The sequence below is a fragment of the Netta rufina genome (assembly GCF_964035555.1).
Source record: "Netta rufina genome assembly, chromosome: 7".
NCBI lineage: Eukaryota > Metazoa > Chordata > Aves > Anseriformes > Anatidae > Netta > Netta rufina.
Genome location: NC_140130.1, coordinates 35,350,481 through 35,360,575, shown reverse-complemented (window position 1 = coordinate 35,360,575; position 10,095 = coordinate 35,350,481).

Below are 10,095 nucleotides of genomic sequence, written 5' to 3'. Positions count from 1 at the left end.
AAAATGCTCCAGTCAATTCACACCACTAACCATAAATATCTGAATAAATCTAAGTTGTCTGTTGAGGAATTGACTAAACTTTCTTCAAAACGGGACACAGATTTAGAACAGCCTGATAGTATCTGTCTCAACATTATTTGTTGGTATCCTAAAAAGACAAAAGAGATTCTGAAAAAAATGAAGACCTCTTGCTTATACAGTGCCAACTCCTGAGGCAGGTTGCTACGTTGATTTTAGACCTGTGTACAATCCTTTTATCTAAATAGAAATGATATTCATTACATTAAATGCAGAAGAGCACTAGGTTATAACATCCAGAATGTCTACTTACTGAAAGACTTTTCATTCATGCTTATCACAGGGAAACAAGACTTAGCCATAAAGTTGTTAAGTTACTTTTTGGTAAGAAGAACATCTAAACAGAAATATTTAACCTGGTTCTGGGTAGGTCCTGAATGACATGCAGATGTAAAAGAAAGCATTTAGTGAGTATGGAAATATCTCACTACTTGGTAATTTGTTTTTATACGTTAACTTCAGGTTTATGTGAACTGACTTCCACCAGCCGTACAGACCACCACAGCCCTCTCATAATCTTGTCTTCAGCTAAGGTGAGAAAACTGGAGACTGGGGTATGACAGACATCAAAAGTGAATCTGATCTACAACAGCTCTAGCGCTGGTTTCATGCTTTGCCACGATAGTAAATGAGGTAAGGAAACCCTTCCCTGTGTGTGATAACACCTGGCAAGGCCAACAAAGTTGCGGTTCCAACTTGCAAGAAGTTTTGGCCAGGACTGGTAGCCAGCACACTGCACACTCTGCACGATGCAGAGGTGGCACAGAAGTACCAAAACCTTAACCCCCAGCCCCCAGGTTGATAACTTCTTCCTAGTAATGACCAGAAAGCAGCATGGCAGTAGAGAAACACCTGTAATGAGATCTGCTGTATAAGTAATTTGAAATAATAAAATAAAATAAAATAAAATAAAATAAAATAAAATAAAATAAAATAAAATAAAATAAAATAAAATAAAATAAAATAAAATAAAATAAAATAAAATAAAATAAAAGTTATGGAAATAAAGTTACTGGTTAAAGCAGAAATAGTTTGGGAGATCACACCTTCAGACAATTAAGAGCAAACAGGGTGCATTAAACATTTTAGAAAAGTACTCTTCCAGATCTAATAACAGTACGGAAACTTTTGGAGGAGAAAAGGAGAAATGATGACTTTTCTAAGTCTTCCTACAGCTGTTTTCCATTCTTCTGCATAGGGAATAAGCAAACCTCTTCATTTTCACTTAATCATCTTTTTATGCTTTAACTTAAGCTTCAGTGTCAGCCAGTTAAAAAAAATTACAAAAATTCATAGCTGCTAATCAATCTATCTTTTTTGAACATGGACATTTATTTCATTTATTTGTTTGAAACTAATTTACTTGAAATCAGGTTATGTGACTGTAAACACTAAAACTGTAACTGGCCTGTTCTCAATGCAGTTGAGTGACTGATGCCACGTCAGAATTCAAATGAATTAAATGATTTCAGTTTAACAAATCATTGCCCAGAGTACCTACATGTAAATATTGTACAGCTGGTTACTCACTTTAATCTCTCAGTGACTTAGACAGAATTAGCTCTTATTATATCTCGAACTTGATGTTTGAACTGATTTCTAGTAAGGGCTATGTGGTCCTGAGCCAGCATAATATACATGTATTTTGCACATTGAAAAAGTCTTTCTGTCTTCATTCCCTGAGGCAAGTGTATTTCCTCTTTCCTTCTTGCTTTTCACAAGGGAACTGGTCTTTTCAAAATATTAAAAAAAAAAAAAAAAAAAAAAAAAAAAAAAAAAAAAAATCAACCTGGAAAAGGCTATCACTTTCCGAGATATTAAAAAGTTCTTAGCATGTGTAGTCTAATGACTTCTCTTAATTACCAGATCGGCTCTGTCAGATCTGATCATTGCTCTGTGTACATGTACAGGTATGAGAACATGAAAAGGCAGGGAGCAAACTAATAAACACCAACCCCACAACCATATATTTCAGGCTCGGAATTTCAGAATTTAGCACGAGCCAGGATTTGAGGCAAAGGCGGGGGTATGCTCTGCTAAGGTAACAAAGCAGCTCGAGCTATTTTTTTACACAACAGCAACATTTATCTTGGCGTTTTAAAGGATGATACTCACAAATACGGTTAAGTCATGTATTCAATTCTGCCCAACTACTGGTGTGAAATTTTAATCAAAAAACTAGAGAGCTCATTCAAAAAAGAAATTAGTGAAAAAACTTTGGTCGTCTCTCATCAGTGAAAACTGATTTAGTTATGCAAATTACTGCTATGAATATTAAACCACTGATGAAAGGTTTTTAATGAAGGGATCTTTTGTTTTGGAAATGCAAGGGTATATGCTTTAATTTCTTGCTAATTTACTGTTCTTTGATAATGTTCGCATTTTCCCCAAAGTGACTTCACTGATGGGTTTAATACTGTGAATAGAACTACAGGCCAACAATACTGGTTTTGACAAGCCTTCCCCTGTGTAACTATAGATCATGATTTGCAGCCCCTTATGCACAATTCTATTAGGGTGAATTTTGTCTACAGGGCTTTCCATGAAATGAATTCTCATTTTAATGTTAGCCTCCTGCAGTTTTTAATTTTTAATCTGTAATATGAAATTGCAAATTTTACAAACATCATTTGAAAAAGCCACTAGGACAGAACCGAATGCCAAAGTTTACATATTGCCTAATTAGACTGTTATGAGAAGCAGCTTATCAATGTCAAGCCAAAGATCATCAAAAAATCCAATTACTAATTTGAAAAACACATATATTTATAGGTTCATTTTGTTTAATTTGCATCCGATTAGCTTAATAATTGTTTAAAAATTGTATTAAGGTTAATAATTTTGGTTCCGTTCTCAACACACCTGGGCTGTGAAAGCAGTTTAGCAAATTAGTCCGCTACCCTACCCGAAAGAAAGCTCAATTGCAATCTTTTCCATCATAAAGCCCAGAGAATTCATTACTCAGATGACAAGGCAATTTTAGGTATGAAAAGACATTAGATCCACTTACTGGCTGTCTCTCTTCACAGCTGTATTACCGGCCAAGTGCTAAGAAAGAGAGAGCTCATTCTGTGGGGGCACTTTGAACCTTTTCAAGGCAGGCACCTTGACCTGCAGCACGGTGCCTTGTACAGGACAGCTGAGATCTGCTTTGCTAGCCTAGGACAGCACAGGAGGATTTGGACCCTTAAAAGTTGGAAATAAAAGTGGCCACGCAGCTTGTGGCACTAAGGGTTTTGTTTGCTTTTTCCAAACTGTAAGGGAAACTTTAAAAGCACACATTTATAATTACAGCAGTGAATAGGTCTGTGAAATAGACGCCCCCCTCAACGTTACTTAATGACTTTAATTCACGTGAAAGGTTCACCCCACTGCCATTCCTCCCTCATTCTGTCCTCCCAGTGAGGCCAGTAGTGTCCCGAGAGCACACAGAAGTGTGTCCAAAGGGAATTACTGAGTCTGGAGGCACAGGGTGCCTACAGAGCCAGGTCGGGAGCTGGGCTGGGATAAGCTCCATCAGGCAGCTGGACCAGGCCCGTTTCCACTGCAGCGGACAAGCAGCCTTTGCCCTGAAACTCAAAAGTCAAACTCTGTCGCTGACTTCCCTTATTAAAATGGGAGCGTGGTTGAGAGGGGCCATCTCTTGCCTGGGGATGCCAGTCTTTCCCTGTAGTTAATGGAAAGAAGGAGGCTTCTCTAGAGGGCGAAGGCGAGCTGAAACCTCAGCTGGAGTGCCCTGGAGGTACTGCTGTGTCTCCACTGACTACACAGGGATCTTGGGAGGCAGGTCTCCGGGTGATCAAATTAGTCTTTGTGTCTGCCTCATTCCCTAATTGTCATTAGATATACCAACTAGTGAACAATGTGCAGCATAACAAAGGAGGCACACATATAAAAAGGAGCAGAATTAGCCTGCGCTAATTGGTGGGCCTGACTTTGCTGATGGGAACCAGGCAGTTAAGAGGAAGGCTATGAAGTAATTCACTAACTCTAAAATACACCTCAGAACACAGCAGTAAAATGATTTTATCTTGGTAATTTGACAGACTAGAACAGCAACAGATGAGTTTTTCATTTGCTTATTTGTTTTAATCTGGCCCAGCTACCAGGTCAGACTGCTAGAAGTCTCGGCTGTAGCTGTAAATTTAGTTGAAGGCTTTGACTTGAAACTTGTTCTCAGTGGGTCCGATTAAAGTGAATTTGGCCCTCGTTTTACATGTGATTTCTGACAAAATGATCTGTCTTGCTCTCCTACAGGGTGTTATTATTGCCCTTTATTTAAAAATAGGTCATTTGGAGCTTTATGTACATATGCAAAATATTAAGTACAAAATTCACACAACTTCCACAGTTGGTTAGCTTGCAGAATATTTCTCTCAAACAAAACCAAGGATTTAAAACTTTGCCTTAGTAAATGTGCTTTTAGCTTGTTAAGAAAAGCCCAATCTTTAAATATAATTTAAAGCTCTAATTAGTTGATTTTAGGCAAATTTTTTGACATTTTAATGGCAAGGATACCTGGATTTTTTTCTGGTATTCATGAAGATATTTGATAAAAAGGTAGATGCAACTCTGTCTGAATATAGCAAAAAACAAGTTCATGGGATCTTTTCTAAGCCATACAGTAGCCATTTAGATTTTCTTATATGCTTTCATAGCTATCCAGGAGCCTGGTAAAGGCTCTTAATTGCAGAACGTCCCAGTTTCTATTCCACTAGCACTTCTTTAACTATGTCTTTTCCTCCAAAATACAATCCTGTCACTGAGGAAATGAAATATGAAAGTTAATATTTAACTTTTTTTTCCCTTTTTAGAAAAACAAACAACAAACAAACAAACAAAAAACGTTTAGATATACTCTTCAGATAGCTGCAAGTCTGAGCAATTCTCTCGTCTCCCACTCTCAATGGCAAAAGATGCATTTCTAGAAACGGCACGCAAGCTTTATGGTTAATAAAATAGTTTATTGCGCCATTATTGTTAAGAAGTTTTTCTTGCAATGGAAAAGCATTCAGGTACACACTAAAACAACACCAATCCCACAAAATATTGTGTCTGTTCAAGCATTCAAACTTGATTAAACTTCTCTTTCAAAGTACTGCTGCATCACAGTTCAGTGAGCCCAAATCTCTCCCAATGCTTGGACACTTGTGATAAAGGATGTGTGTCAGAAACGTGTTTTAAAGCGCTGTTCTGAAGTTGGAATAGTTCTAGACAGAGATATTGAACTACCTGCTAGGGATAGTTGCTCAAATTAAGCATAAGAAGGTACTTGTATCTACCCTGAGTACCATAAAAAGCTATCAGATGACCCAATACAACTGACAGTTAAAATTCTACTTCTACATCACCTTCTTCCAGTGTATTGCCTCCCCAAATTTGAGCCTTTCAAGTGCACATACAAGCACGAGTCACAAGCCTCAGAATATTCACTAACTGATTTTTGGAGATGCAAGTAACCCCAAAGGCTTTTTTTTTTTTTTTTTTTTTTTTTAAAGAAGGGTGCAAGTTCCACCTGTTTCAGTTTTATTTTGTTTGTTTGTTTTCTTTTGTTTTTCTTCCTCCCCTGAGGACAAATCATAAATTATATCCTAAAGAAGCAAGAAAGGAAGCTGAAATAAGAATCTATGGAGACAACATCCTCAAAGATCATCAATTACCTGATATCTTTTAATCTTTGAGAATTGGCTCCATCAGATCTCAGCCTTTGGGAAATTATCGAACCTGATAGTGTTTACAACTCAGCATCAAGGTTAACAACTACAATCACACTGTTCTCTCAAAATAGCATTGCACCTTAGTGTCAAGTCAGGAGAGGAATGCCACGGAAAGATACAAATTAAAAGATGGAAAATTCAAACCAATACAGGTTTTCTTGTAATTAAGCAGCTGATCTTGTTATCAAGAAACTTTTTTGAGCTATGAATTCACAGTAGTCAGAAAAGATATTGGATATGAAAGAGAAAGTCAAGAGTAAATGACATATCTATATATAAACTATACCATTGATTACAATACAGGTTTGAAATATTAAAATCTAATGTCAGGATTTTTTTTTTTTTTGAAGACTTTTAAACTCTCAGTGGCAATCAGGTTGCTTTTTCAACCTTATTTATTCAATTAAAGTAGAAAGTCCTTATATTTTTAAGAACTGTGGAGATAAGTTTATGGTATAGGCTTACAGTTTACGCTGCCCAGAGTGAACCAGTGTAGGCCAGTGATGACCAACAGCACAGCAGCCAAAACGTCATTAAAGGCTGTTCACACTAACACTCCAAGAAAAATAGGACAAAGTCTCCTGCTGAAATGTTACAAAGTTAGCTGTCTCTATTGAAAATAAGGCCTAAAATACTTATTTCTTCTTTAGTACTGGTTAAAGATTGCTTAGAAAATATGAATACCGAGTTAACTAAACGCTCAGCCTTACAGCGAATATTTTAGTTAGCCATTTTAATAAAGTGTGACCAGGCTCTTAAACAAAAATAGAATAATAAAAAAAAATAATAAAATGGACTGCATATTTACTATCTTACTGTATCCATGTAAAACGTTATTTAAAATTTTATTTAAAAGCCTTTCTAGAGAGTATATATTATACCATTACTGAAAATTATATTATCTTTACATACTTGCAGGTATTTATGGAATGTTCTTGTTTCTTTTGGACAGATAAAATATATATATGTTTTTGCCTTTCAAAATATAATTTTCAAATATATTGAATCAAAAAAAAAGTCTGATGCACTGTCAGGCACCTCAATTTCTTCTACGTCTCCCTAGTTTGGTATAAAGGAAACAGTCTGCTGATGAAAAGAAAGGCAGCTATGATATTCTTTCTTATTTTTATTTTACCTGGCCATGGATATTCACCACCACTCTTCACCAACATTATTTAGTACTCATTCTCTACTGTTCTACTGTCTAAATCTCTCTCTCCCCCTTAAAATATATTCATAAATATAAAAATATATAGGCACATACAGAGAAAACTATGAATCCAAATAAAGTCATGAGTAACTGTAAGCATATTTTTATGAATCCCTGAAAGCTACATTAACTATAAACAAACAAAAAAAAAATCAGAATTAAAGTCAACTTTATTTTACTCACTATTGTCAAACAAAAACTTTCTAGGGCAAGGCATTAAAAGCAGTGAGGCATATATAGAAACTTAATTACATTCTTTCAAAATCCATAATCAAAACATCCTAGTTCAATGGTCACGTAGCACATGATGTGGGGGACAAAAGTTTTACTGCAGATAAAGACATTATGGCGACATCTGCCTGGCACTTTAATACCTCTTTATATTAAAAATTACATACACTTCCAATGCTAAGGATCAGCTGTTTCTCCACCTTATGTTTTCAGTTTATGCCTCATGAAAAATACAGAAATATTTCTTTAAGTGAAAGCCAAACAGTGTTTGGAAATAAATAAATAAATAAATAAATAAAGTCTTTGCCATGATCACTTATAGTTCATACCTGGGGACAGAAAAGGACACTGTAAAGTCACATCCCAAAGGTAAATAAATCAAGATAGTGATTGAGTTATAATATCTCCACATAGGATATTTTACAATTTATATTGAAAATGAGCATTACAGCATTTCTGAGTTTCTCTTAAATTATTTTTGTCACTTTCTTTCAGAAGTTCTTTATAGGTACCCTTGTTTTTCCCTTGAATATTTACCTAGCATAAGACTCAGAATATTTTAGCTTGAGACTCAGACCATTTTAGAAGATATTTTAGTGTAATAAAAGAATTGCAATTTGCATTCTTTAAGGACACCACCACCTTTCAGGGTTCATTTTCCCAAGGAGTTTCATTAGAAAAGAAGGAATTGCAAATGCTTTACCTGATTCCTGTGCCTGCCCAGCTGATTTCACCTTTTGTAGGCATAACCAAAAGAGGGTCATTCAGAAAAAAATCAAAAAGCCTACCAGAAACACATTAAATGAAGCAGAATGAAATAGAAGTAGGGCAGTTTGGGAATTATTGTCAGCTGTGTTGCAGCTCTGAAGGGCTCTTTCAAGCTAGGCATTCAATTTAGGCAAAAATATCTGGCTTCTTTTAGAGTTTATAACCTAAAGGGTATTGATTTGGCAGTATCAAAGTCAGTGAAGATTCCTGAGCCGAGTGTCGGTGTACACTCAGGAGATGACCAATGACACAAGACATGGGATGACAACCACTCATTTACATTCGCCATCAAAATTTTTGAGAAAAGAGTTAACTTGAGACTCCTAGCTATACTTGAGAACAAATTGCAAGATATTTATGCGTACTATGTTACAGAAAATAATCCTATGACTTACATTTTTTCTTGTGAGGCTGTGAGTCTCACGAGATGAAGGTTGACCACCTGTCCCCCTGAACTACTATAATGGTACAGATCTGGTCGACACGCCTAGGGATGGATACCATTTTTTCTTTACTCAAGTTTAGCTTGTACTAAATAGTAATATAAAAATAGAAAATAAATTAATTCACTGCCACAGAGATATTAAATGTATATCAAGTATTAATTATGCATTTAGTATGTTCAGAAATTGGTAACTCAGCTCTGAAAAATATATATAAGTGTATAACTTTGATAACTTTATATGCATACTTTACACATACATAGAAAGTCACAAACTAGGAGCAAACAAAAAATGAGATATCAGACAAAATCACTGGAGAAAATATATATATATTAATTAGAATCAGAAAATATGCCTGTGTTCAGCTGTATTTCTTAATAAGGTTATAACGTTTGCATGTGTATGGTTCAGTGGAGATTGTTCTCTTTGTAGGTGTGTTGGTAGGACTTTGCTTTTCTCTGAGATTCTAGTACTAAAGTAGGTTCTTTTTTCCTATTCTGTGTTAAACAGACGCATAATTTACTTCAAACCACTGTTACCATTGCTCCCCAAAATGATGTGCATAGGCTGCTGATCTTTAAAACCTGTTAAAATACATATATATACATATATATATATATCAGTTTACTAGTTTTGAAGAGACAGACTTCAAAAGAAATCAGAGACACCAAATACTTGAGTTTAAAATCCTGTTTAAAACCTTTAATGTAACCTGTAGAATTACCAATTCTGCTGCATGAAAGTCACAGAAAATGTCTTAAAACAAGAGTGTGGCACTCTTTCTGCTAGTGTCAGTTAGGACAAGACTGGTTATTAGAATAAAAGCAAGGACAAAACTAACTATCATCTTTAGTGGGGAATTTCTTGCACTGCCCCAAAAGGTCGTTAGGACTTCTTCTGCTAAGCGAGGCCCCATTTCTGTAGTATCTCAGCAGACAGAGTCAGCTGCTCTTTATGGACTATTATTTACTTATTAATTAGATATTTCAAGTCAATTTACTTAGTCTGAGCATTAGCTGCTCAACAGAAAACAACCACAGAGCAGTTACTTTCCTGTGGATTGCAGCCCCAATTAATAAGCCCGAGTGGCTGCATGGGGAGCGAGCTCAGGCCCCGCGTGGCAGTGGGGTTAAGCAGTCACAGCCCGGCTTCTGGCACGCTTCGTTAGCCCCCGCTCATCAGCAGACCTGTGCGGACCACAGCTGAAGTGGTGGGATGTGTGATACCCTAACACAGTGTGCCAGGTGCTATGAAAGATGATTTATTTGCTGCTAGTGGTGTTATCTAGTTAAGGGTGTTCTCTCAGATCTTTTGAAATGGTTTGTGAAAAGGAGCCAATGATCCCCCCTCCTGCTTCTTCTGCTTCTTTCAAGAACTTTGTTTGCAAAAAAAAAAAAAAAAAAAAAAAAAAAAAGAATACTGCCCCGTTAGGAAAGCCTTAATTAATTAGGTTTTGTCCAATGAGTCAAGAGTAACATTTATGCAGAAGAAAAGCTTTTGTGTGGTGAATGTCTTGTTTGCACAACCTGTGACACTCAACAAACCCAAACAAAATGCCCCTTTGCTCATCTTGATGACGAGGTCTTCACTTTGCACAGCTCGGCGCAGAGGCTAAGACGCCCTATTATATCCTAATTGCAGCTACCAA